Source organism: Stigmatopora argus, chromosome 3 (genome assembly GCF_051989625.1).
Source record: "Stigmatopora argus isolate UIUO_Sarg chromosome 3, RoL_Sarg_1.0, whole genome shotgun sequence".
In the NCBI taxonomy this organism is placed as follows: Eukaryota; Metazoa; Chordata; class Actinopteri; order Syngnathiformes; family Syngnathidae; genus Stigmatopora; species Stigmatopora argus.
Window position 1 is genome coordinate 15,593,035 of NC_135389.1, and position 21,225 is coordinate 15,614,259.

Below are 21,225 nucleotides of genomic sequence, written 5' to 3' on the forward strand. Positions count from 1 at the left end.
ATGAGATTTCTGCAGAAAACAAGAAGCATTTGACTGCAATTCACTGATTGCACTTGTAGGAAGCCAGATTGGTGTTAAGGTGTCCTCTTTATGGGTTGGAATGAAAACCTGCACCCACTGCGGCCCTTTGTGCAACAGTTTGCCCACCCCTGATCTCGACAGAACATCTTGTTAGTTGTGCCAGACTTTCACCCTCGTTAGTTGACCTGTGGCTGTCTCGTCAGTAATGTCTCAAAGCGAACATCACATTTACAGCCCGTCTTAGCCAGTCAATCAATAAACCTTTATTCATACAATGCTTTTCATACATTAAAAAGTCTGTTACATGAAATAAAATCAAATAAAAATGACAACAACTAAGACTTCCTTTATCATTTTATGCCTGCTTTAACAAAAATACCCAAATAAGAACCCTAATGTGCATGTTGAATTTAAACTAATGGATAGGAGCAGCAGAAAAAACTGCATGAAGTGCAAATGAATACAATAGGTTAGAGTACAACATCACACCCAGCTCTTATCTGTGCCTGCATCGTTCCCCCTGAGAGCTTTGTGCACTCCGGCAAACAGCAGGATTCAAAGGTATACCAGGTGCGTGACCTTAGGCTTAAGTGAATATCTACTGCCGAGCAATATTTGCACTCTGACACCCAGCTAGACATGCTGGTACCGTCACACATACTGTACCATTTATTTAGCTTTCTTTCCAGCTGCTTAACACTAATTTGACATCTCCCCAGGTGGGCCTATGATGAAGTCAAAATAAAACACCACAGACAATACATTTAGATGCTTTTCACAATCGTCACGATCATAACTACCCTGTGTATAATGGAAATGAATTTGACATTATTTGGTAGTGAAGAGTGGGTCACGTTTATTTATTCATAATAATAGACTTTGCCTAAACTTTTGTGGAAATTAATCAGAATGTAACAGCATAAAACTACAGTGGCCAATTCTTTCATGACATCTAGCATGAGAACACTTATGAATGAATGCAACCTTGCGTTTTGAAGGGAAAAAAAAACATCCAGCTACCTTGAATTGTACTTTTTGGTTCCGATGACATGGATGTCTGTGGATCTACTTTGACTCTGCATCATGTACTTTGCTCAATATATTTGGATTCACTTTTCTCCTCATTAAACCTTGGTTCATTGCTTAATGTGTCATGGGCCAAAGGCCATTGTAATCTTTCTCAATGGACACACTGTTCTTGATCAATATGCCTCGTGCTCAGCCACAACTCGCATTGTTTCATTTTCCTGCTGATGTTCCGAGCTTAGGTGTGAAGGGATTATTCCAGGTCTCCAAGGAAAACACACACACACACACATGGCTCAACGGCCCCTCTTTGCAGTATCCTCAAAGCAGCGGATCCCACCCACTCAATTGTTCCCCACATAATCATATAAAAAGATTCAGGAAGAGTTGTTTTTTTTATTGTTGTTGTGCTTTTCCTCTGCTGAACAATGCCCTTCCGCCACAGGGTCCCATAACGGCTTACCAGTCTGCGCTCGACGCACCTCCACCCCTCATCCCGCCCTCGCTATCTCCTTTTCCTCATCTGGCCCAGGCCCACTTCCATGTTCAAGTCCCATTGTCTTGAGCTGAGGCAGCACGCGCAGGGCTGGGGCCAGTCCAAACATACTCATCTCTGGCTCTGGAAGCCTGCCAGGCATTATTTAAAAAAAAATAGTCTGAAGAAACTTACGTTTACGACTTATGTTTCACAATGGAACAAAGGTGGCGGTCAGCGTGACTATCAAAGAAAGAAAAGGGGAGGACCAAGCTGCAGTTATTTGCAAGGCATCCTTTCGGAATGTGGGTTTAGGGAAACCAAACTATAGTCTGTTTGCGTGTGTTAATGACAGCCAAGTTCTATTAGTTTACGTATTTCTTTTCCCGTGTTGACCACCTGATCCCCATACTGCTGACAAATGTTGAACTGAGTATAGAAATAAAAATAAGTGAAAACTTTTCAATTTTTGTTTAATATTTAAGTACATATCAAAGGAGGTATTTTTTTTTCTGTATAATATCTGTTACCTACTTCCACGTAAGTACGGAATGAGAGTATTTCTGACACCTCTTGGGTGTTCGTGCGCACGTGTCACTATCCGCTGTCAGGAAAAGCGAAATGGGAGCGTTCTCTGGACAAACCTCCTTTGGCTGAGGAAGCGCTCCTCTCTATTGGCCTCTTTGTGGCCGGCTAATGGAGCTTTCCTGTCAGTGGGCCGCACACTCCCCGTGCAGGGTGCGCTACGTGATACAAACCCGCTCCGGAGCGCCACGGGAAGTTCTGGGATCACTAGATAACGGCGCTGCTCCCTCATCTTCACACGCAGGGGTCAACCGGAATTGGTGTATCATTTGTGCTCTCCCTTTTAATTGTTAATCAGATCATAGAAAATGGAATGGATTGCTTTTAAAGTAACACATAAGAGATACATTTTTTTTGTTCATACTTTGGACATCTGAGTCAATGGACACAGCATTTAGGATATGGTTAAGTTGACCACAACAACAATCTGGAAAATAATTCATCCATCCATTTTTTTATACGACATATCCTTTCATTAGGGTCATAGTTGAGCTAAGGTACTCGGACGTTTCGTCGAAAGACGTTTGGTGGAACGGACGTTTGGTGGAACGGACGTTTGGTGGAACGGACGTTTGGTGGAACGGACGTTTGGTGGAACGGACGTTTGGTGGAACGGACGTTTGGTGGAACGGACGTTTGGTGGAACGGACGTTTGGTGGAACGGACGTTTGGTGGAACGGACGTTTGGTGGAACGGACGTTTGGTGGAACGGACGTTTGGTGGAACGGACGTTTGGTGGAACGGACGTTTGGTGGAACGGACGTTTGGTGGAACGGACGTTTGGTGGAACGGACGTTTGGTGGAACGGACGTTTGGTGGAACGGACGTTTGGTGGAACGGACGTTTGGTGGAACGGACGTTTGGTGGAACGGACGTTTGGTGGAACGGACGTTTGGTGGAACGGACGTTTGGTGGAACGGACGTTTGGTGGAACGGACGTTTGGTGGAACGGACGTTCGGTGGAACGGACGTTCGGTGGAACGGACGTTCGGTGGAACGGACGTTCGGTGGAACGGACGTTCGGTGGAACGGACGTTCGGTGGAACGGACGTTCGGTGGAACGGACGTTCGGTGGAACGGACGTTCGGTGGAACGGACGTTCGGTGGAACGGACGTTCGGTGGAACGGACGTTCGGTGGAACGGACGTTCGGTGGAACGGACGTTCGGTGGAACGGACGTTCGGTGGAACGGACGTTCGGTGGAACGGACGTTCGGTGGAACGGACGTTCGGTGGAACGGACGTTCGGTGGAACGGACGTTCGGTGGAACGGACGTTCGGTGGAACGGACGTTCGGTGGAACGGACGTTCGGTGGAACGGACGTTTGGTGGAACGGACGTTTGGTGGAACGGACGTTTGGTGGAACGGGTTGTTACTGTTGAAACCAGCTCTCAAAATTATAATCATGATAGAGAGTGAGTTTAATATCTAAATATCTAATATCAAAATATCAACAGTAAACTCGAGCGAACCCGGCGACCAAACGTTTGTTCTACCAAACGTCTTTTCTACCAAACGTCCATTCTACCAAACGTCTTTTCTACCAAACGTCCGGTCGACCAAACGTCTGGTCGACCAAACGTCTTTTGACGAAACGTCCGGTTACATTGAGCTATAGCCTATCCCAGCTGATGTTGAAGAATGGTCTCCATCTTGCAGGGCACATGTAGAAAAACTTTTTGACATAATTTAATCATTTAATGCTTGATTCAGCTATTTTGAGGAGTGATGTAACTAAGTTATGTATTCGTTGTCTTTCATCGATTGTGGTTGCTTGCAAGCTAAGTGTCCTTGTTTGTGCTATTTCTCAAATTTCGGAGTTACGTAAGATAATCATTGACGTATTGAAATGAAATTGATTCGGAAAGTTTTCACTTTTTTAATCCCAGTTTCAAATTACATTAGATACAGAAAAGAAAACATTCATTTTGAGTGTCTCTCCCAAACCCGTCCAGGAACTCTTTACAGTGGAATTCTGTCTGAAAAATGGATAGCGCTCTGAACATATCTGTTAAACACTTAATATCTCGCTTCAGCCTACTGGAACCTACCAATGTTGTGATTAAAAGAGACTAGTACTTCTCCCACCTGAATTCTCCTTTCTACCATGGTGGGGTGCGGTGTACACACTGTTTAACACTCTTATCAAATGTAAGCAGAATCAAGTGAATAGTGGGCCGCAGAGGAGACGGGCTCAGCTATTCAAAACCAATTATAAAATGATAATCCAGAGGTGTCATTTCTATTTATAATTTCCCAGTTAATTCAGGCAATGCTTGTGTCAGGGGGATTTGTCAAGGACACTGCAATCTCCTGTCCAGCATTTTCTCACGTCATTTAATTTAGACAGGATGTTAGTGCTTGTATTAACGTTATTATTCCTTTTCCGCTGGGGCGATGTCTAATAACTTTAGTATACTGTAGCTTTCAAAATTGGAAGGCCCTTTTAAAAGAGGCATGCATGTTTATCAAATTCTAGACGTTCTCAGGTGTCCCAAGATGTAGCATGCTTAGTTCAACTTACCCCAAAGATCAAGAATTACAACACATTTTTTTTTACATCCTATTACAGTGGTACCTCGTCATACGACCGTTCGTCATACGGAATGCTCGTCTTACGGGGGAAATTTCGATCGAATAATTCGCCCGTGATGCGGTCAAAATTTCGTTATGCGACCAAGCCAGGTGGCCATGGCATTTTTTTTTGCATATCTTTCGTGTACGTATAACAATATTTACGAGCACCGGATGAGCTATTCAGACCAGGAAACGCACAACGCCCATGCGCGGGGAAAAGAGGGCTTTCTGGGTAATGAAGTATACTCGTGCTCGCAACAGCATCCCCGGGGATGCGAACACAGATGCTACAAGCTAAAAGGAGCCGCTAGCCAGCGCCCCTGTAAGCTCCCATGAGAAATCCGACTCGGATCGCTGCCGCCTGTGCGACGAGGAAACAGAGTCGTCTGAACACTTATGGCTCCGCTGTCCGGCCTTAATGACCGAACGCTACCATCGCGGCTTGGGCAACTCCCTGGATGAACTTATCCGTGTTCCAGTGGCAGCCCTAGCGCTGCTGAGGGTAATCCTCAGGCGCCTGAGGTGAAAAAGAAGAAGAAGATGAGCAGCGGGGCGATCGCTGATAAGACTGCTTGCTGCTCGTTGGCAAGTGGTCGTGCGTTCTCCGATTGTGAGGACATTTGTGTGCATCATTTTCGGAATATTTTGAAGGGAATAGTACGACAGCAAACAGCCCATGGATAGCGAACGTGAGGGTGGAGTGTTTGTTCTGTTTACGAGTGCGTCATGTTGAAAACAAACCGAACCCCCCGCCCCTTTTGTGCGTCTCTCTCTCCCCTCGGCGAAATCCGCCCAATTTTAGTTAGATTAAACACTTTATTTCTATTAAACCACTCGTTATTTATTACTTTGTCAATATATGGCGAATTATAAGAAATAAAACATTTTTTTCAATCCAATATCCTGTTTTTGGTGTTTTTTTCAGAGAGTTGGAACGAATTAATTTGTTTCCCATTCATTTCAATGGGAAACGTTACCTCGAGTTACGAGAAACTTGTCATACGAGCTCAGTCCCGGAACGGATTAAGATCGTATGTCGAGGTACCACTGTATTATTATTTTCAAATATCAGCAGTTTTTGGGGGGATAGGGATTTGCAAGTCCAGTATGACAATGATATGGTGGTTCAATCTATTTACAAAAACATTAATTTGTGTCACACTGGACCTAATGGAATTTATCACAACTGCAGTTTTTTTCCAAGATTATATTTAGTCATCACTTACTTTAACATTGCAAGGTGGTAGTTGTTATATTGCGACAAAAAAAATGTGACAATTATTATTTATGGATCATGCAAAGTGGGGAAAAATCTAGTTGATAAGTACCATGTTTTTAAATCCTGGTTCTTGCCCTAGATCCTAGAATCTAATAAGGATTTTAATGATGTGAACACAGTGTGCGTCCCAATAGTCTAACTGTATAAACAATAAAAGGCCCCATAATGACCGCACAAGCACGCATACACAAATATTTACATTCTGCAGCCCTCAAAAGAAAAAGTAATTAGCAAGGGGTAAAGCCAAAAATTAATTGTCCATCAAAAGCAAATGTAGTGGAAAATATAATTTATGGAAAGCTTGTAAAAATGGTGCACTTGAGCAAAAGTCTACATTCTCATGATTACCATTTAATTGGGTTACTCTTAAATTCCAAACAACAGCATGCCCAAATGTGAGATCGAGGCTATTTTAATCTTTTTATTTTTTAGGAGAATAGTTGCTAGTGTGTTTGGGAGGTCGACCCGATCCGAAAGAGGCTTACTCTGTGGTTCTCTATGACCACATTTACATAGTTGGTATAATATGCCACTGCCTTTGTTTACATTGAAAGTACACATAAAAAACACAATAAATTGAAAATAACAATAATACCTAATGCCTAAATGAGAAGTATTAAATGTCAAATAGTATTTTGTTAAACATTCACATAACTTCCCTGACTGCAATCTGATATTTTTTGGTCTAATGATATCCACTCCACTTGTATTGTGCAATTTTTTAAACATTTAAACAAAATTTATTTATTTTTAAATGCACTTATTTGGTTGGTTGTGTATTTGTCACCAACCAGTGTACAATACAGTGACTCCCTATGTTTACACTACCCTTAGGCACAAATTTGACATTTGATAACTTGACTCTGAGCAATTACGCATTACCTCCGATAGTTCATTTTAAAGAGAAATAAAAAATAGTGAACCACTTGTAGCATGTTGTGTAAATCGATCCTGCGTCTGCTCTTGCGAGTCCAGTTTGACTAATGTCTTTTACCAATGTCATTCTTTCTTCACTTTGGCCTTTTTATGTTAAGAAAGGACTTGCCCTTCTTCCTGACAGGCGTCCGCTGGGACCACTGTTCTCCGTGTAGCCTCATTGGCATGCTAAAGAGGCCCTGATATTACATTTAAAGAGGGACTTACACTTGCCTATTGAGGGCTTACATCCAGGGCATTTTATTGTTTTTCCCCCCTTCTCCCAGCTATCGTTTTTGGAAGTCATCCAAGTAGATTGAAAAGATAGAAAGCTTGTGGAGCATGGATAGGGAGCTTATTGACAGCGTTGAGGTTGGACAAACGGAAACAATGCGCTGCCTGTTAGCCAGTGACAGGCTTTGCTGCTCATATTATTGCACGTGGAACATAAGTGTCCCGAGTGGGCTTTTTCCCCCCTCCAAAGCTTTATTTTCCTTCTACCTAGATAGCTATTCCAATGCAGCAATTTGTAAACCAAGAGCACAGCGGAATGGCAAATGTGTGTTTAAGAGGTTGAAGTAAAGGATAAAAGGAAGGTCTGCATTGGTGTATATGTATTCCTTTCTTTTTTTCTGCTTTTCAGGGTTCAGCTCGTGGGACCTTAAGTATTTATTATTTGTAAAAATGCAAATTTTCAGGATTGTAATTATTAGTATGGCTTACTGTATGACAGAAAATATACCTTAACTATTGTCAAACAAATCTCAATATGAATATTTTAAGCTTCATAGTGGAATCAGGTTAGTGCTGCATGCACTGCATTGTACTACTTGAAAGTTATAGAAACTTGGTACTAATGAGGTTTACAGACTAAACATATTGGTAATTTTAATCTGTTTTGGAGGTGTATAAAAATTAAATGCAAACATATTGCATTAGAGATGTATACACACAAAATATGGTACTTGAGTATTTGAAAGCAGTATTATGACAGCAGTGTTATACAAAGTGTTATAGAATGTGATTTTATAATACTAAGTTGTATTTTTACAATATTAGTATTAATACTGGCTTTAATTTGGCACGTTTTTGTGCTTCTACGTACATTTGTCCCCTATTTTGTTACATCTCTTCCAGTATACCTCAATGCTGCCTGTCATGATGTGGCTGCACTTGCATACCAAAGCACCAACTAATAAAATATGATGACTTTAAATGTGATAATACTGGTGCGCAATACCGGTCACCAAATAGTGAGGGCTCAGTGTTCTCCAAAACTACATGAGAACGATCTGCAATATATATTCAGTGAGAAAGATGAAACATAGCGTGGGAACACTGTGTAAAAATAATTTTTCTCATGTGCGCTATAAGACTGCTAATTGTGATTTAGTAGAGGTAGCAGGGCCAAATGTTTGTAAAATTCTTTAGCAAACATGGAGCAAATAAATCAACAGTCGGTACGACACTTTAACCCAGCACTTGGGAGGAGACGGGGGGTTGAGATGCGGGGGCCGCCACCGGAAACAAACTCAGTGACACGCTGATAAAACCTTGCCCCGTGTTTATGTGCCATTTTGCAAGGAAATCAGAAGGTAATCATGTATGAGAGCTGGGGTTAAGGCACAATGTAACAGACTATTAAGTTTAATATAGATATGTAGAGTAAGCGTATGTGTGTGAGTGGGGGTTGGAGGGGGTGCATTAGCATAAATCTGGGCCACGCCAGCCTGCATGCTGCTCAATTGAACTTTCAATTAGCCTTCGCACCAGCATTTGAGTTAGCTTTTTCTGGAATAGAATTACTGTATCTGAGTTTCTGCGACTATTAATGAAATCTTGCCGCTTTTCAGCAGATCCCAATTTAGATGACTGTTTGCTTCATTAACCCCGTTAACCACTCATGCTGATGTTTGAGCATTCTATGGTCCCCAAAAATTTAGTTGTTTCCTTTCTTAATCTTGGCAAAGACACGTCATTATTCATTTGACAAAATATATAGATACTACATCTATACTATATAAGTCACACTTGAGTATAAGGAACGGGCCCAGCCAAACTATGAAAAATGTGTTAATTATTGTCCAGAAAATACAGTATTTGAAAAAAAGTATACACCAGTAAAATACATTACACACGATGGGTCAAAAATAGATTTCAAAGTGCTTTAATAGACATTATGAATTAATACGTCACAAGCTACCGGGCACTGTAGTCAAGTATGTGGCTGCTCTCCATGTTGCCCTCAGGGGCTCCTAATTGGATATGTGTTTAGCAAGACCTGCAGACCACCACGAGTCTCATGCGGGGAAAAAAAACACCTCTTGTTCCCCCCCTCGCTTGTTTGTCCCCACCCCCGTTTGCACAGGAGTCATATAAAGCATAGCTTCGTCAGTGCACGGGAGGCAGAAGAGATGATGTGGTATTAAATTTCAATAACACACGTTTTCCGAGCTCCTCCAGAGTACAAGCAATCAGGGGTTAAATTGGATCTGTAACGTATGCTCGCTGACCCACAAATCGCTGGGCCATCAAACAGACTCATTACAAGGCGGCAAGCAGATGAGTGTTTGTGAGCCTAGGAGCGCTTGGGTGGGAGGTTCAGCTTCAGGCCTGGGGGGCGGTGTTGTGTGTAGTATTACCGTTAACACAGCTGAGGTATTTAAATTTTGATTTTTTTGTAATGGGTTTTGACATGTTTCATTTCCTCCAGGGGGACACGCTTCAGACTCGCGAAAGTAAATGTTGCTAAAAAGTCATCAAGGCAGAATATTAAAATGCCATCAAATAAGAATTTCACCAATGCTGGGGTGGGGGCCTGCAGGTAGGCAGGGGTGCTAGGGTCAAAGAAGGGGGGTTTCCAGGAGAAACACTATTTGTTCCCCTTGGCTGGCTTTTTTCCCTCTTCAATAATTTATTAAACTAGCTTGCCTTCTGATCCCCCACCCTCCCCTTTTCTTCTTTTTTTCCTGTCGTCTTCTATTCTCGCTCAGCTTAGCCTTCAAGAGGGAAAAGTAGTTTAACTTAGATGAGGATATATCATGAACATTTTACTTTTTCACCTTTCATTCAATTTAAATGCTATCATAATATTGTCAACGTAAAAAAAAAGTTATGTTATGTACAGTGGTACCTCGACATACGAGCACCCCGACATACGAGCAATTCGAGATACGAGTAAAATTTCGAGCAAATAATTATCTTGAGATACGAGTAAAATTTCGAGCAAATAATTGTCTCGAGATACGAGACAAATTTCAAGATACAAGAAAGCCATGTGGCCAAGACATGAGGCTGTTTATGATTTTAGTGCACTGTCTTTTTTGCCGCATCTCTTTCATGTATAACAGATATCTACGAGCACTGGGCGGAGCGTTGCATTTTTTTCAGTGTTTTTTCCCTGTCACTCCGCACGAATGTCGTAGCGATCGCTAGTACGAGGAGTATATATTACTTCTCGTTGGCAAGTGGTCATGCGTTATCCTATTGTGAGGACATTTGTGTGCATCATTTTCAGAATATTTTGAAGGGAATACAAAAGCAAGCAGCCCATCGATAGTGAAAGTGGAGGGAAGTGGGGCAAACAGAGCCAGGAGAAGAAAGGCATAAAAGTGTAAAACAAAATTTGAATTAAGTTTAGTGTAAAGTTAGATTAAATTTATTTTTGAGTGTGTCTGCATCGTAATCCAAGTTCATTTAAATTTGATTATGTTATATTACGATTCACCGGTGCAAAAAGTCTCCCCCGCAAGATTACTGCATGACCCTCCCTCCATAGGCCAGCAGGTTTATATTTATGCAGGAACCTGTACCAATGTGGTCTTGGCTCCCTTTTAAACACAGTTACCAACGTCCCATAGAAAATACATTCATGGCAGTTTCAAGATTCCCAAAATGATGACCTTTTTCCATGATTAATTTGAGTGCATTTTACATATTTGCATAGTTTCTGTACGTAGTGTTTCAGAGATAATTTCCTATTTTGTTGTTTATATCATGGCATGTCTGCTGGTGTTTCTATTCTGCTTCTCCTCTTGTGGCCATTACCAGACTGACAAACCACCAGCTGTCCTTAATTGCCCACTAATGGAGCTGCACGGGTCTGATGGTTTGTCAGTGAGTTGCGTTCCAATTCGACACTGGTGGTCTTTCTGGCTCACCAAATCAAAGGGGACACCTTTGATGTCTTATTACTCGAATATTACACAAACCACCAGGCCATCTCCCTTAAAGGGGCACTTCGAAAACATTAATGCTACAGTTGTCAAAGCCTAATATATATGATATATTTATATAGAAAATATGATAATCTTCGCTAACAATCACACTTTGCTATTTTCTCTTCTTGTCATCAAAATCATGGAGGGAACGCACAGGGTCTTCTTATGTCCGCCCCCACATCACATAGGCTCGCTAATAGATGTGAGAAGGTCATCTGACATTAGTGGCAGCATGAGTATGTTAGCATTTGTGCGCCACGACTGGTGAGCGTGTCTGACGGCGTTCGGACAGGCAGGCCTTTTCATGGTGATGAATGGCTTTTTTCAAACGTTCTGCTCTAGTTATGAGAAGGCTGACCTGGTCATTGGACGACTTTATGAAGCTATAAAAAATGTATGTCAGTCTGCAGTCTCTAATGCCATCCCTAAATGGCGGAGGAGGTGATGGGAGTGGGGGGTTTTGGGTTAAAAAGGCCATTTACTGTCAGTCAAACAGCTCTTTGACCGCCCTGTAATTTCCCTTTTTGATTTTTCACCTTTTTGGTTTTGGTATTTCGCTACGTTAAGGCAGTCCTCCATTCTTCCAAATATTGGCAGTTCACTATTTTTAATGGAAAGCTATCCAACACAGTGTGTAATTTTGGTGGCTTTCTTTCTTAATTGTGGCACCGTGATTCAACATTCAGATTGGAATCAACATGAAGATCAAGACTGGGCTCAGCCTTGCAGCGCAGTCAAGCAGATAGGTCAGCAGTGTTTTTTGCATGAGCTAGAACCGTGTTATTTTTTTTAGACATGGACGATACTCTGGGTTTTCTTTAAGATACAGTAAGGTATATTCATTTGAGCTAGAGCTTCTATGTAAGGAGTTTGGTGTATTTTGCATTCTTGGGACATCAGGTACAACCGATACCATCTGTACTTCAAATAAGTACAGAGTAGGAGTACTTTTGCCACCTGGTTCTGTCAGGAACTTGTAGAAGCATGAACACTTTAATGTACTTAAATATAATAAAATCCCCCAAGAACTTGGAGAGAATGAAGGAATGTTTCCATTACCAGATTAGAGAGGCAAAACCGAGCAATTGGGGGTTGTGGTGGTGGCAGTCGTAGGTGGGAGTGAACCACATGACTCTGTCTCTGAGCCAACAATCAATCATGCCTCTTTCTGCACTCTCTTTTTAATCTGAAAACAGCTGTAATCTGTGCTCATTGTTGCCCGACTAGATTGTTTGGCAAACTATTACCATAACTGTCAGGCCAAATCGGAGAAATAATCTCATGGCTGGGGACAGATGCGCTACCTCTGCATTATTGATACGGTCGTCCAAGGGAGAGGGGGGAATTATAAGACATAGCTCTATTTACAAAGGGAGATTGGCCCGCCTGCTTGAGAATGACTGAGTCGGACAGGCATCGCTAGAAAGAGCGATATGGCTGAGCCCGGGGGGAAAAAACACATTTCCTAATGCGTTGTGGGTCAACTCACTCTGTGGGTATACCTCTTAGCTCAAAATGAGTCACCAGCATACACAACGGACTGATTTTGGGGAAGTGTCTCCATGTTCACCTATTTTACCGTATTCTAATATGTACTGTATGTTGTTTCTTTCTTTTTTTAAACTGGGTTGCATGACCCCTGTGTTTAACTGAAGTATTCATAGCCCTGAATGAATGTTGGGTCTTTGAAGCCATTTACAGTTGTCTACCTAAATGAAATTCAAGAGCGTGCACAGCTTTGCCTTGAGTAAAGGTGGTGAACCACATCAACAAATGTACATTTATATGGAGTTTTCAGTACATTGCAACAGTATTGTGGATGTATTCGCTAGGTGAGTGGATTTGTAATTTCTTACAAGCCATTTTAACAACCATTTCTGTCATGCCTGTCCCCATTTGTACACAGGTTATCTGGAGCTAATCAATTTTGGGGAGGATGTGGGGAACTCTATTGCCAGTCAATGATAGGACTCACCTACAGTATATGGGCATTTCACAGCATACAGCCCGACTGTTTTTTTTGTGAGAGGAGTCTGGGATTGGACTGGTCACCATTCATAGTGTAGTGGTATACATGGCTCACCAGTGTATCTCCATGTGGTATGTTGTAATGTAGTGACTGTAGTTGTAGCTGGTGTCTGAGCCTGGTAAGTCAACCTGACTTTCATTATGGCAAAGCAGTATGCTTTTCTGCACTTTAAATTTAATTTCCACTGCAGTCCAATCTGGACTGGCCAATTAGCAATTTCTTTTGAATAAAACAGACTGGATAAGGGCCCTTCAGAACCAGAGTTGAGCATCCCTTTTTTAGATGATGTTAATTCTTGCCTTTTTTCCTTATAGTTTTGACAAAAAGATGCTGTAGTAGACTGGATTGCACTTTTTTGGTATCCTGCTATTGATTGTCCAACAAAAACACTGGTTCAAAGCGAGAGTGAACGCCAAAACAAACATTGCGCATACGCATCAACTTGCTGTCAGACGGAATCAATGGCAGAACTAACCGTGCAAATTTTTCAAGCAGATTGTTAGCATTTGTTCTCTTTCCAAAAACAAGTACTCTACATGACAAGAAAGCATATTCACTTAGATTTTTCTGACACAAATGGCAGTTGTCACTGACCTGTTTGCTCATTTGATTAAGATGCCTTGCTACATTGTTACTGAACTACAAATTGACTGCAACCAACTTAAGTCGCACTGCATTTACGTCACTTTTGCTTCTGTGATAGGTTGGCCAGCAGAGGTACTATTGTATATCCTACTTATTATTTATCATTATTAAATTGGCTTTTTGTGATTTAGTCTTAAAACAGGTTAATTTGATGAAAAACAAAACAGCATGGTTTAAGTGATAAAAAAGAAAGCCTAGTCTCCAAAAGTTGCCTTTTCTGAAGATTTGTCCAAATACTTGCTAACTCCCTATGGTCAACCACTAAAAAGAAGTCATGGGAAGCTGCCGTTGCTCAAAACACCATGATTTTACCCCCTCTCACCAAAATAAACAAACACACACACAAAAAAATCAAAGTTTGACATGTACTATGTCAAAAACACTTACACGACTTAAAACTCAGATTATTTACACAAGGAGCCTTTGCGGTACTCATGTATAGAAATAAACACTGCATTTCATAAAAAACACACCACAAATGACTGTTATGAGACAGCTCTAACCCCAGAAACATAAATCCATATTTTTACAGCTACCACGGATATGTTCTACATGTGCATTTAGTGTTTTTAATTCTTTAACAAGCTTGGTTTCGTGCTATGCTGTATACCTTTTATTGGCATCTTTTGCTCAAACCATTTTGCTTGTAATACAAAGAGGTAAAACAAAGGAAGGGGAGTTTTTTTGTCATACATGAGTAATCGTGAGAAGGACAATTCTGTTAGTACATTGAACAAATTAAAGTCAATCAGTTGTAGTGGCCTTGTTTTGATGATGAATGAAAATACTAAAATTCTGGTGTTGTATCATTTAAGAGTACATGTTTTATTATGCTTAAAAGTTTCTCATATCGTAAACTAGACTACATTTTCTACATGGATTCCTGAGTATAAATTATTTGCTTGGCTTTGCTTCTTTAGAACATGTGGTCCTTCTTGGCAATGGGCCATGTTTGGCAGATTCTTGAAAAAGCGATTACAAGTGCTGGCATATGGATGGACAAATAGTTCCCCCCGATTCAGCGCATCAGGTATGTGCCATCTTCACGGTTTTAAAAAGGAACGTGATGGATGCGCGGAAGTGTCGGCTGGGTTTGGGCCAGCTCCCACTGTTTTTCAGCAACCGTGCTTTGTCCTAGATATACTTCAGGCGTACCTATTTTAACTGTAAAATTCCTTAACAAGTCAGCTTCAACGTTAGTTGGCAACTAGAGCAGAGCATGCCAAATTCTCGTGTTCAAACGCAACATTTGATTTTTAAAATGGCCACGCCATTCATAGAAGAGGTTTATAAAAAGTCTCACTCTATATCTTTATTAATATTTTTTTTTTTTTTAAGCAATAGTTTTTTTCATAATAATTTGAATGATAATTCACCAATTGTTTATTAAAATATTCTGCATTACATTTAAAATTATTTATTTCTAAGTTTCTTACAGTAAATTAAGTAAAGATTTGATACATTATTTAAAAAAATGCAAATGGAAGAATACATTCTACTTAATTGTATGCTAAAACATTAGAATTATTATAACTAACTAACTAACTAATAACAAAATATTACAAGTCTCTTGACCAAAATACATATAGGTGCATTGGGCTGGCTTGAAGAAAAGACCAAAAGCCACCTGGTAACCATTTTAAAATGCAAAACATACACACAAAAACAGAGCAAATATTTAAAACTTGCCTGAAGCAACAAGTGATTTTTTAAAACATTTTAATCGATTTTTATTGAGTGGCAAACCCACATCACCATTCGTTACCTTACTGCTCTTATTGTGGTCTTTCACTCCAGTTGCAAGCAGATATCAAGAACAGGTTTTTCTATGTTATCATTTTCTATTATTAAGATTGGATCACTAATTTCTAATTTCTTAACAGATTGGGGAGGGGAAAAAACTATCTCCAAGTAGATTGTAAATGAGAATTTTTTTGTACTCTACTCTGGATGTTGATCAAGCATCCTTCTGACCTCTATTTGCTAGTTTTCTCCTTGGTACACCTAATTCCATATGTACATTTTATCATGTACTCACCTGCCATTATAACTATATACGTAATATAGCTTTCAAATTGTCCCCTGAACTCTTACTTCTAACTGCATTTCTTCATGTCTGGAGCTGTAAAGGCGCCAGTCGGTGGCAGAGGTTCCGTGACCTCCTTGGATCCATAATTCACACCTGTTAGTCGACTCCCCCCTACCACGTCCCCCTTTCGTTCCCCCACCCCACCCCAACCTGTCATTTGTGAGTATACTCGGGATTAGAGGTTAACAAAAGAGAAACAGGGCAAACACTGCCGCTGCTACAACAGATCAATGTCAAGTAAATAACCTTTTCTACCTTATTTCCTGACTCGTATTGATCTGTCTATGTCGTTTGCACTCTTTTTCATTCCCTTGCAACACACACACACACACACACACAACCACAACACAAAAACATTGTTTCTTAAGAGGGCTCTTAACGGCCTTGTGTTATTTCCCTTTTCAAACCAAACATTCTTCCCACTAAAAATATCAATTTCTATGGAAATGTTTTATTAAGTTTACTATTTACTTTTTATTAGTGTACTATTTACTTTTTCTTATACACAGTACACAGTAATGATGTTCAATGCCATTGAATAGTTTCAACTCCAGACATTTTATGTTCACTCCTAGTGTCTGACTCAATTTTGACAACAATCTTTGAGTTCTCGTGTGCTCCAACGCAAATGCATCCTTGCTTTGTATTAGCGTTCCAAAAACTCTGGACACTTTTTCCTTGTAAATACCAACTTGTTGTCAAGAGAATAACTTTGGTGCTGCTACAGAAGAATTATTCAAGTGGATCCATGGATTATTAGAGATCTTAGCTAAGCAAATATAACATTCAGGCCCCTTGGAACCCACACTCTTGTGAACCCCAATGTATAGGTAGTGAGGTGGGGAGCAATGAATATGTTTAACCCTGATCGGCACCTCTCACGGCCTGCCGATGGAAGAGTGCATAAACCCCCTATGTATCATCCTCCTATAAATATCCCATATAAAGGCATGCTACACTTAAACAAGTCAACAATTATCCAATCTTATTTTTTCCAAAGCATTTAATTGCACATAAACAAACACAAATTTGAAAATCATCACCTCTGCCAACCAGTCTCTCTTAATTGATCTAATCTTGATCTATTTGGACTGTGCAGGTGTACGGGAGAAGTAGGACAAGATATCAATCTTACTGCGTGCTTGTTAAAGCAAACATTTTCATTAGCCGTGCCGGGCTTGCAGTGCCAAAGGTGATGCGGTAATAAAGAGCACCTGCTGGTGTCACACACACGGCCCATGGCTTTTCTGCCCTGACTTCTGTGAGCTACTCGAGTAATTCTATATGGTCCTGGTGACTTAATGTCACAAAGACCACCGGTGATGGCATTCTTTTCGGTGAAACCCAAGGAGTTAGTGTCTTGCCCTAAGAGTTCCTTCAAGGTTTATTGAAAGCGACTCTTGTAGCTGACATTGTGGTAAATGAACTTTTACTACTTTTCCCCCTTGTTAACAAAGATGCTGTGCTGGTTTAGTGTGGGTTAGCAACTCTAAAATATAGGTGAATGAAATATAAGTAAATTCTGTTGTCATCATGATGACCAATAGTGAAATACATCACTGAAGTAGGCCTACATGTTCATTAAAAAACACAAAGGTTATCCATATCATATCTTTTAATATTATTGTAAGTCAGAGTATTTAATTAAGGCAATTTGGTAAAATATAGCTTTGTGTTCTGGAAATGATAGTTTACCTTATCTATTCCATATTAATATAAGCAATTCTGGACATTTGTTATCGTAGTTTCTGTTACTCATCCTTATTATTAGTATTCAGTATACAGTATACATGTTGTAAAATTAGAAGTTTGATACTGTGCTGTGGTATTTTTAATGGTTTCTATTTATGCCCTGGCTTAACAAAAGTTAGCGAGCACTTGAGTACAGAGTTGACCATGAAAAAAAAAAGTTTTCCGTTGAGTAAGTTACAGCAGAAAATAAGTTGGCGCGGATTTGGAGCAAAGGTTATAAAGGAAATGATTAATGAATGATTTAGGGCTTAGTAAACGTCGTTTGTGGAGCAATTTTACACACACATACATTGTTCATCACATTTTCAGCTAAGGATTCGTCTTGCTAAGTGGAAGTAGGCCCTGCGGTTTAAATGGGAAAAAAAGTGGAGAAAGCTGAAGACGTTCTCCATGGTCCGAGGTCGCTGACCTCCTCTGTAGCTGTCTGTGTTGCACCTCAGGGCACCTGCTCACGTCAGGCCTCTTTTAGATTCCCCAAATCGTGGTTAGCTACCGGTTATTTTCAGCCGTGATAAATGATCCCTGTGACCCCTGAGGTCTGACGTGCTGCTGTTTTTTTTGTTTTAGTTTTTTTTTTTTTTTGCTACATGTCAAATGCCACAGCCATTGCCTCCGGATCAAACATTTCAAAGTCAAGCTTTAGTCAGGCATCCATTGAAATAAGAGCTTCCGGCCCCGTTAAGTGTACCCAGTCACATCTTAGCCTGACTTGACTTTTCCACTCACGCCCCTGCTAATTCGCCGGCCAGCATAAAGGTTAAATTTATCCAATATTTACGATAACACCATAATTGTGACCTAAAATGTAATGGTAGCCAATTCAAGACTGTACAGACAGAGAGAAGGATAAGGCTGAAATTGAGCAGTTTCCCCACCTCATGTTCAAAGTCTGTTAAGGCTCCAGTATCATATGTTGCTGAAAGTTTATTACGAGCTATTATCGTGTGATGTACGACAACCGGATTTGAGTGAGACTTAATACACACCTTTTAAATTATGAAGAAATGCTATTAGATTCTTGCTGCAAAGGTCGTTTTTTCTTTCACAAACCGAACATACTCCAACTCTTCCTAATCTTCCTGACATTGGCAGATAGACAGAAGAAAAAGTAGCGCAGAATTTCTTCTAGGAGGGAGAATGCTTGCTTGTATTGTTTGACAGTCAGCAGTAGTTTTGATTGCCCCTCCCCTCAACTCTTTTCCAGTTTCGAAAATATGACACTGTTGTTTATAAGTTATGGACGGCAGACCTCGGAGAGATATTGTACGCTGTTCCTTCCATTCTCTCACCCGATGCTGCTTGTGTTCACTTCCCTTTCCTGTTTCCATCGCCATTGCGAGGACTCTACCCCCGCCCGGCAGGATGCCACGTCTGGGGCCCTGCAGCAGATAATGTGACGCACACGTGTGCTGGCGGAAGACAGGGGGCTGCCGACCACAAAAGGTCCGCTCTTAGACGCCCCGTGCTACGATAACACGAGGAAGCGAGGGGAGGAAGAGGTGTCTGCAGGAAGCTGGCAGGTTCGCGCATGAAGGTCCTCAAGGATCGCACTTATCTTCCAGTGGAGACTGCGGGTGACACCCTCCTCACACACACACACACACACACACACACTTTGACACAAAGCTAACTTTGACACCCCTGGTCATGAGCAAAGCTGACATGCTTTTTATTGGTTGTCATCACTGTCCTGGATTGTCAGAGTAGCCAGCTGCGACTTCTTAAATTGTTGTAAATCGAGTCCGTTGAAAGCATCCTTACGGATAACAGCGTTAAGAGGAGACCTTGTTTGCATATTTTGGTGACAATTTGAAATGGTGTCTTAGCATATCTGTGACATGTTTTCATCAAAATACCCTGAGCAGAAAAAACAACAACAATTGTCATTCAGCAGAGTAAGTAAAGGTACTTCTGCTGAAGTAGTATTCCTAATAGTAGAGTTTGTCCTCTTTAACTCATTCCGCTGCTCCACTGTACAACTCCCTCTGTTGAATGATAAACCTACAAGCATAGAATCTTGTAGCCACCCCCCTCATTTTACATTCTCGAAACAGATGTACTCCAGGAGTGGAAATTTGCCATGAAATTGGTGGTCAGATTTTGAAGAGCTCTTTCATGACAGTGCAGTGACTGAGCACATACAGTACGATCAAACAGCGTATCCCCCTGCTTTGAGATCTCCTCTTTTTGTTCAGAGGGGAGAGTGGGTGGGCTGTTAGAAACCACATGTCAGCCTCAATAAATCCCAGTGTATTTTTTGTCTATTATTTGAAGTACAAATGACTTCTTAACTACCGGAGCTTAGAGCAAAACTGTCCAACATGAACAGCCTGCGATTTTGATGTTAGAGTCTAGCCAAAGTAATCATTTGAGGTTCTACATAAACTCGCAACGAGGCTTCAATGTTCTCCCAAAGATGACAATTGTACATGCAAAAAAACCAGCACATTACCAAGGAAATACTATGTGCAGCAGTATTGGGAATTTCACTTGATAATGAAAGTTGTCAAAGGAATCTATGGTGCATTTTATCATATCTTTCTTTTTAAGAGGCTTTTCTCCTATTTAAGACCTTTATGAATTTGTGATGGTAAACTTATGACTATTAGCTTGTTAATACCACGTACAGAGAAATATTTCATACACATACTTATTCCTATGGTCAATATGCAGACACTGTAATATTTGAAGGGCTATCATTTAAAATCAGTCAATGTCTTTAAAATCATATTGCATGTACCTGCCGGCACTGTACCGAGTGCAAGGTCAACTGTCACTTTGAAACCACTGCATATATCAAATAAACTTTTAGAATTTCTTTATTCTACATTGTGGATCATGAAATTTTCACCTTTTCCACATTTGTTATTCCAAAACAGATGATATATTAGTATGGTTTGTGAGTTATTTCCCATCGTTTTCTCACATAGTGGCATGTTGCAAGGCTCTTGCTCTAAAAGGTCGCAGCAGGGGTTCACCCTAACCGGTGCGATGCGCGAGACCTCAGAACCCATAAAGGTGCTAAATTGCTCTTTTATTCAGTGTACATTTGAATCCATTGTCACCTTTTGCTCCCATCTCCCTTCAACTTGCTTCATTTTCTTCCCATCTCTGTTATTTGGCTGTCATTGTTGTGATTTTTTTTGTCATATCCAGTCCAGAGGGCAACACAGCAGCACCAATAGCAGAAGCGTCCTAAGCATCATAATTGGATGCTTTTCATTACCGCTCTAGCCGACTTACTATTTCAGGCAGGGGGCAGACAAGGCTGTAAAAAGTCTGGACCAGTGACCCCGCCTGCACGGTCATGGTCATGGGTCACTCTGTGTGTACATGCTGGAATTGGCCTCACTAAGGAAATCCCTTTGAGTGAAAGACAGTGTGAGAGTGACAGCGTGCACTCCTTTTGTTAAAGACACATTTATTTGATGGAATAGGACTCAACATTACAGTACAGCGGTCACATGATTAACATGTCGGAGTCTTGAGTTCTGATATGCATTGTGTTTTTATATTTTCAGCTTTTCTTTATGGAGGCATTTATGCTAACCACAGTCAGGGATTTTTCTGGAATTTATGAGCCGTCATGTGGTCATTTTTTATGCCTCGTCT

The 21,225-nt window shown here is 40.8% G+C and overlaps 1 long non-coding RNA gene across 6 annotated transcripts in view; it reads left to right on the plus strand.

Moving 5' to 3' along the window:
* LOC144071559 (uncharacterized) overlaps positions 1-21,225 on the plus strand; it is a 139,006-nt gene that overhangs the window by 40,364 nt on the left and 77,417 nt on the right. For all 6 annotated transcript variants that reach the window (XR_013299664.1, XR_013299666.1, XR_013299668.1 and 3 more), the window contains exon 4: positions 14,693-14,802. This is a non-coding gene — a long non-coding RNA (uncharacterized LOC144071559). The remainder of the gene's footprint in view (positions 1-14,692; positions 14,803-21,225) is intronic.